This window comes from Arachis hypogaea, chromosome 9, assembly GCF_003086295.3.
Source record: "Arachis hypogaea cultivar Tifrunner chromosome 9, arahy.Tifrunner.gnm2.J5K5, whole genome shotgun sequence".
Taxonomy (NCBI): domain Eukaryota; kingdom Viridiplantae; phylum Streptophyta; class Magnoliopsida; order Fabales; family Fabaceae; genus Arachis; species Arachis hypogaea.
The window spans coordinates 98665800-98673923 of record NC_092044.1 but is presented as its reverse complement, the minus strand read 5'-3'; the positions used below and the strand labels follow the sequence as shown (position 1 = coordinate 98673923).

Sequence of the window (8124 nt, the reverse complement as noted above, 5' to 3'; positions counted from 1 at the left end):
AAATAAAATAAAATAAAAGTAAAATAAAAATTCGAAAATCAAAAAGAAAATAAGATCAAAGCAAATTGAAAACTGAATCAATTAGTTAATTAAAAAGATTTTGAAAACAGCAATTAAAAAGATATGATTGAAAAATTTTTATGAAAAAGATTTGATTTTTTTTTTAAAAAGAGGAAAGAGAAAAACACAAAAGACACCAAACTTAAAGTTTTTAGAAAATCAAACACTAATTTTTCGAAAATTTTAAGGGAAAAACACAAGGAGGACACCAAACTTAGAATTTTTATGAATCAAAAAGGGACTAAGAACATGCAAAATCGAAAATTAAAAGAAAAACAAAAGCATGCAACTGACACCAAACTTAAAATATGAAACTAGACTCAACTAAAAGACTCTAAACCAACAAAAATAAAACAGTCCTAATCTAAGCAACAAGATAAGCCGTCAGTTGTCCAAACTCGAACAATCCCCGGCAACGGCGCCAAAAACTTGGTGCACAAAATTGCAATCACACTTTTGCAACTCCGCACAACTAACCAGCAAGTGTACTGGGTCGTCCAAGTAATACCTTGCGTGAGCAAGGGTCGATCCCACAGAGATTGTTGGCTTGGAGCAAGCTATGGTTATCTTGTAAATCTTAGTCAGGATATCAGAAATTATCAGGATTGATTGTGAAAGACAAAAGAACATGAAATGATTACTTGTTTTGCAGTAATGGAGAATAGGTTGAGGTTTGGAGATGCTCCATCTTCTGAATCTCTGCTTTCCTACTGTCTTCTTCTTCAAACACGCAAGTCTCCTTCCATGGCAAGCTGTATGTAGGGTTTCACCGTTGTCAATGGCTACCTCCCATCCTCGCAGTGAAAACGATTGCATATGCTCTGTCACAGCACACGGAATTCATCTGTCGGTTCTCAATCAAGCCGGAATAGAATCCAGTGATTCTTTTGCGTCTGTCACTAACGCCCCGCCTTCAGGAGTTTGAAGCTCGTCACAGTCATTCAATCATTGAATCCTACTCAGAATACCACAGACAAGGTTTAGACCTTCCGGATTCTCTTGAATGCCGCCATCAATCCTAGCTTATGCCACGAAGATTCCGATTAAAGAATCCAAGAGATAACTACTTAATCTAAGGTAGAACGGAGGTGGTTGTCAGGCACACGTTCATAGTTGAGAATGATGATGATTGTCACGGATCATCACATTCATCCGGATTAAGAACAAGTATTATCTTAGAATGGAAGCAAGCATGATTGAATAAGAAACAGTAGTAATTGCATTAATCCATCAAGACACAGCAGAGCTCCTCACCCCCAACCATGGGGTTTAGAGACTCATGCCGTGGAAAGTACACAAAGGAAACGTGTAAAGTGTCATGAGGTACAGATACAATGTCAAAAGATCCTATTAATAGTAAACTAGTAGCCTAGGGTGTACAGAAATGAGTAAATGACGTAAAAATCCACTTCTGGGTCCACTTGGTGTGTGCTTGGGCTGAGCAATGAAGCATTTTCGTGTAGAGACCTTTTCTGGAGTTAAACGCCAGTTCTCATGCCAGTTTGGGCGTTTAACTCCAAGTTTTATGCCAGTTCCGGCGTTTAACGCTGGAATCTCTGAGGGTGACTTTGAGCGCCGGTTTGGGCCATCAAATCTTGGGCAAAGTATGGACTATCATATATTGCTGGAAAGCCCAGGATGTCTACTTTTCAATGCCGTTGAGAGCGCGCCTATTGGGTATCTGTAGCTCCAGAAAATCCACTTCGAGTGCAGGGAGGTCAGAATCCAACAGCATCTGCAGTCCTTTTTGGTCTCGGAATCAGATTTTTGCTCAAGACCCTCAATTTCAGCCAGAAAATACCTAAAATCACAGAAAAACACACAAACTCATAGTAAAGTCCAGAAAAGTGAATTTTAACTAAAAACTAATAAAAATATACTAAAAACTAACTAGATTATACTAAAAACATACTAAAAACAATGCCAAAAAGCATACAAATTATCCGCTCATCAGTATGTCTATGTCCTGTATCTTGTACCTGTAAGGTATCCCTTTCTTAGTTGGGTTAGCACTAAGAGTGAATAGTTAGGTATTAGCATAGCTAATGTCAAGTTAGGTTAGAACTTGAGTGTGAAAGGATTGGGTCAATCCTGTGTTATTGGTGTATGTAATACTGTTAACTATAGTGAAATTCTTCCATAGTTGTGGAGGAGACTGGATGTAGGTTGCATAACACAAGGCAATCGAACCAGGATACTTGCTGGTGTTAGCTTTTCTCTTCTCTGCTGTGTTCTGTTTTCTGACAATCCTGAGACAAAAATAAATTGTCTCATAAATTTTCGCTGCTGAGTTCAAACAGAATCAGAATTGCAAATCTGTTTTAAAAGGGTAATAACAGCAACTTAAAAGGAAGGCATAGATTCAACCTCCCTTCTCTAAGTCTACCACAACCTTCATAGTCCTAGCGTCATCTTCATCCCCATCATCATCATAGTCTTCCATCAATTCTTATTTAATTAAGTAGGTGTTGCTGATCTATCTCAAAGCTTGTTTATGTGAAGAAGTGGTTATTGCTGTAGATGAAGTAGAAGCATTACCAGCAAATAAAGCAAGGATCTCATCAAATTCTAAAATTGGAACTTTATCTGTACAAAAATCATTGAATATTATTGTGTCCATTGATTCAAACAGTGGGGACATGAATTGATCCTCTGCCTCAGGCTTCTCCGCCTCCTCAATTTCAAGTTCAGCAAGTATGGAAGAGTCGTGATGATCTTGTTCTTGCTCTTGCTCTTGCTCTTGAAGTGGTGGTTATTCTGATTTGATCTGATTTTAGTCAATGGTGTTATTAGAGAATGGCTTGTATGTGACAGGATCAATTCTCAATTTCTTGAGCTTTTTCTTGATGTGGGTGTTCCAATGATTCTTGATCTCATTATCAGTTCTTCCAGGCAAATGTGACGTAATCATAGACCACCTACCAAACAACAATACTATTTATTATTGAAAAGGAATAATGACTTTAAAGCCACTTGAAAGTTACATCTTATCATAAATTTTGCTTTCTTTATTATTAATCATTAACGTATGCATTCAACTTTAAAAAACTACAATCATAAACAAAGACTTTGTCTATAATTTTTGTCTTTGGAGATAGAAAAAAGCACCTATTTCTTAATTGAGCATGGAGGTCAATGACCATTTTCTCTTCATATTTTAATAGAAGGCCTCTTTTCACGTATGGCCTGAGATTGTCCACCAAAGCCTACAACTTTTACCACACCTTAACAAGCTTGCATCAAAGTTATTTTCCTATTTTATCATATCCAAATTCCTACATATTAAATGTATGTGGTGGACATGATAAGAAGGGAACTTGCAAATTTAGGAACAGCTCTTCAACAACATTGGCCATTGTTGAGGATGAAGTTGATCAACTTCTTGTCCTCTTCTGCAGTCCATGGCCCCTTCTTCAACCCAACTTTATCACATCATCTTATGATAACAACACACAAACAAGGTGATAATATAGATAGAGAAAGAGTTGCTAACAAGAATATGCACATAAACAAGCTTTGAGATAGAGCAGCACCACTTACTTGCATGAAAAGAAATGGTAGAACTCCATCAAAATAAATATAAATATAGATCAAATTATTTAATTAATTAGCTAATATTTGTCAAATTTCTTATTTGTAAAATTAATTTTATAATTTTCAACTTTTGGAGTATTTAAAATTTAAGATTTAAAATTTATAATTTAAACTCTATGATAAAAAATAATTTAAACTTATCATTCACATTAGCAGAACAATGTAGTAAACAAGTAACCATCACATTTTGCTTTCCCTTACCCTTCTCGTCACTCAAAACACTCCTGGTTTTCATGGCTTGCAATCATTCAATAGTCAAGAAAACTCTCCAAAGTTCAAAGATTTCAACTTCTCATAGTAATCTAATGGAATAAACCCACAAAACAAATTTTCATCCCTCTTCACTTGAGAATCCAATAAACCAAACAATAAAAAGACATAAACCAACACATTCAAAATGGAAACATCACACATCAGCATTCAACACCAGATTGATTAATCATCTTCAGCTCAAGAACCCTTTTAGGCTTCTAGCACCTTTTTTAGCTCAGGAACGAAAATGAAACTACAAATAAATCATTATTAAAAAGATTTTATGTATATACATTTGAAGCAAATAAATGATGAATAAAAAAGAAAAGCATTTCAGATCAAAGGTTCTTGCTTTCACTATTGACATGCAGAGATGAATAAGTAAGTAAAAGTGAACAAGAAAGACAAGAGAAGATACTTACAAAGAGAAGTGTGAAAAAAGAAGAGAATGTGGGAAAGCGATAGAAATGGAATAAGGGAGTTCTTTGTTCTTAATACGTGAAAAATGAAATAGTGGAGAATAAAGTAGTTGCTGGTGAAACAAATCAAAAGTCCATTTCAATTTTCATAAAGAATGTATATATATACCTGAAAGTGTTGTTGGTGAAAATCTGAATCGCAGAGAGGTAATTAGGGAAATCAACCTAAACTTGGAGTCCTTGTCCTCTCTGTTCCTCTCAACAGATTGCTTCCTTTACTTTCTATGTTCTGTTATGTTCCTCTCAAGATGCTTCCTAATCCGAAATCTCGCCGCCAATCACTCCTACAGTGTAGGGTCATAGATATATTTAATTGGTGTTATGAAAACAATTAAAAGAAATAGAGGAGATTAAAGGGCTTTAATTTAAAGGCATCAGTAGGGTTTTATTGTGTCTGTGTGATTTGATTAACGCGTATGCTGCACTTCGAAACTCATCAAAGTCAAAACCAACCTTCACAGTTATATATATATATATATATATATATATATTATGATTAATTAAAAGATTCAATATTCTTGCAACATAAAAATAATTAATTAAGAGTGAAATAAAAAGAATAAAAATAGTGATATATATATATATATATACCCCCTAGTTGTTTATAAAGAATCTTTTGAGCATCTAATTGTTGTTGAAGTGCTTCTCTAATTTGAATTCCACTGCAAATTTAGGAAGCTGATAGTTTCAGTGGCTAAGAGAAGGGGGTTGAATCTTAGCCCCCTTTTTTGCTTGCAAACACTTGCTGGACTTAGAGGAGATTTTTCTGTTTTTATCTCGTCCCTAGCCACGAGACATTTTCATTTTGTCTCGTCACTTGACACGAGACATTTTTTATTTTTTATCTGAATAGTAGAAACAGAAGTGAAGTAGGAGAGAGAGAAGATTACACCCAGATATATCTTGGTTCAGCTGCTAAGTGCAGTGCAGCCTACATCCAGTCTCCATCACAACAATGATGGAATTTCACTATAATCATCCAGATTACAAGTTGTAAAGTGCTAACCCAACTTACAAGGGGATTCCCACAGAATCATGAAACACAACATACATGAACAAAGAAACTCTAAGACATCTATGGCTTTTCCTTTTAATTTTGCACTCTCTGCCTTTTTTCGCTCTATGGCTTTTTCATACAAACCTCACTGTTTGCCTTTTTCCATGAGACTCAAGACATGACAAAATTAAACAAAAAAATTACAAAACAGAAAACATTGAAGGAGAAGAAAATCTGTAAGCTTAGGTAGCTTTGAGACTTCTGTGCCTTGCACTCTCACTTTCTTTCCTTGAATCAAACCATGACTGTTCACCCCTTTTATAGAGAAGTGAAGCCTTCACAGTTAAAACACACACCCGAGCTTAGCTTCCTTTCCTTCAAAATGAACCGGTTCGACCACAGAGAGAGAAGAGGTATCTAATGCAAAAACCAACATGCAAAATACCTCTAGTCCTTCCTTGGTCATCACTCTTCATCAATCCGAGCGCTCCATCCTTGGCTTCCTCTCCAAGATGGATTTCTGGCCCTTGATGCTTCATGATGATGATGGCTTCATCTGCTCCAATCTCTGCCTCTTCCATCACTTCGCCACTCTAGCTACTTCCTGTGGTGGTTGAGCAGAATCAGAGACAAGCCATGCCTCCAAGAATCTCAGCTTCCTGGCCGAATCTTCTTCCTTCTTTTTGAGTATGAAGGATTCGAGATTACCTCACCAAATCTTACCACATTTGGTGATTATCTCAGCCACAACATACTTTTGATTTCTTTTCCGTGCCATCATTAACTTGATGGTCTTGATGTATGCAGCTTCTTCTTTTTCTTTTTGGTAGATGAACATAGCATCTATTATTTCCTGGGCAAGGACCGAAAAAGAAGAGAGAAAGAGATGAGAGAGAAGAGAGAATCTAAAGAAAAGCAATTCAAAGTGATTAAATAAATTAATTAAAAATAGCTTGCTTTTACTTCCCTGGGTGGCGTGTAATATTAATGCCATCAATCATGTCAATGACACTCTTTCTCATATTTCCCATACATTTATTAACTTCACTCTAATAAATTTGAAATCCATCATGATGAGCAAAGGAGTTCCGTTGGAAGTAATGGAACTTTTCTTTCTAAGCTTAGTGGATTCGGATCATGCATTGGGAACTCTCATCAAATGTGAAGTTGGGCTTAGTTGTAACAACAATTAATTTCTGTCCCAAATTATTTATTTTCTATTCAGCCACAAGAAGCTAACTTCATATTAATGCTGAATATATTAATCATTGGGCTAGCAACATTTTTATTTCGGCCCAATGGTTTCAGCCATATATGATCATAATATACTAACACCAAAGCTGAATTGGGCTTGCACCAGAATTTTATTTTCGGCCCATTTTATACCTGCACAGCAAAACTAATTAATTAACATATATAAATCAAGATTAGATTAATAATTTTGCTGTTAATAATGTTTGATCATCATCAATTTAAATTAGAGTTTTTCAAACTCATCAATCTCCCCCTTGATGACAAACATTATTAAAATTGAAATGGAAAGAAATTTTAAAGATTGAGTAAGGAATACTTCCTTTGAAGATTGAATTTCTCCCCCTTTCTAAATGTCACATAGCTCCCCCTTAATGTATGCTATTTTACCAAAGGAGGCATAAACCTGTAACATTTTAATCAAGCCTCTAAATATCAATGTTATTTAGCATATTTATTCATGATGCTAAATGCTTGATTTATGAGCAGATTTTGAATGATAAACAAAACTCGTTTGTTATCAGTAATCTGATTTTCTACTCAATTATTTACACACATCAACTGAGCACAAAACAGTGTTGTTCAAAATATTTCAAATATTTTCCAGTCAAGATATCAGAGCCATATTATTCAAGTAAGGAAAATATTTTTGAAATCATTTGATCAAAACATGGCAGCAGTTAGATATCATAATTTAAAGAAACTGCCAAAAAAAATAAATTTTCAAACCAACATGTTTGCCAAGATGAATAAGAATATTCCTATAAAAATATGTTCATCAAGATAAATCCACATTTAGGCATTTATATAATCAGAATAATATATTTGTCAAACAACATCATAAACTACCAAATGCCAAATGCCAGCAGCAGTAACCATAGTGAAACAAATGCAATAACAACATGCATTCTTTAAACAAGGGTGATCATAAATTTTCAATTGAAAATTTCATCCCCTGTTTCAGCAAATCTCATCCCCTGTTTCATTAGTTTCAATTTCAATTTTGGAAACTAATTTTCCTCCCCTTTTGTCATCAAGGAGAACCTGCACAAAAGATGAAAGACACACCAAAATATTCATAATAAGGTAGCAAGAGGGTATCAAGTGAGTATCAAGTCATGCTCATACAAAAAAAAATAGATTGAGCCTAATGGAGCCAATATCAAATAAAAGTAAACAAACAGTCATCAATCATCAGAAAGATTGAATTCTGAACCGGAATCAGCTTCGTAATCCCCTGTTCCATTTCATCATCAAAGCTCTTAATCATGAAGCCAACTCTATCATGACATTTCTTCCAAGCCCTTTCCTGTTCATATTCCAATTTTCTGGCAGTCTTGTGGGATTTGAACATCAACTTGGACATGTTGCGCATCTCATTGAGAACCTCCCGGATTGATGCAGTAACATTTGAGGGTTCAGGATGGCTCTCCAGATCACTGAGAGATGGTTCAGAAGGGACAGATTTCTTGCCTTTCTTGCCCGAAATTC

General features: G+C 35.2%; 1 long non-coding RNA gene and 1 pseudogene across 1 annotated transcript; both read right to left on the bottom strand.

The window, feature by feature from the left end:
* Nucleotides 1-1935: 1935 nt before the first annotated feature.
* Nucleotides 1936-4837, bottom strand: LOC140175346 (uncharacterized). Its single transcript, XR_011865964.1, has 2 exons — nucleotides 4495-4837; nucleotides 1936-2309 (listed from the first exon to the last, which is right to left on the bottom strand). It is a non-coding gene; the product is annotated as an uncharacterized lncRNA (long non-coding RNA).
* On the bottom strand, nucleotides 2352-3416 carry LOC140175400 (transcription factor MYB20-like; annotated as a pseudogene).
* Nucleotides 4838-8124: the final 3287 nt, after the last annotated feature.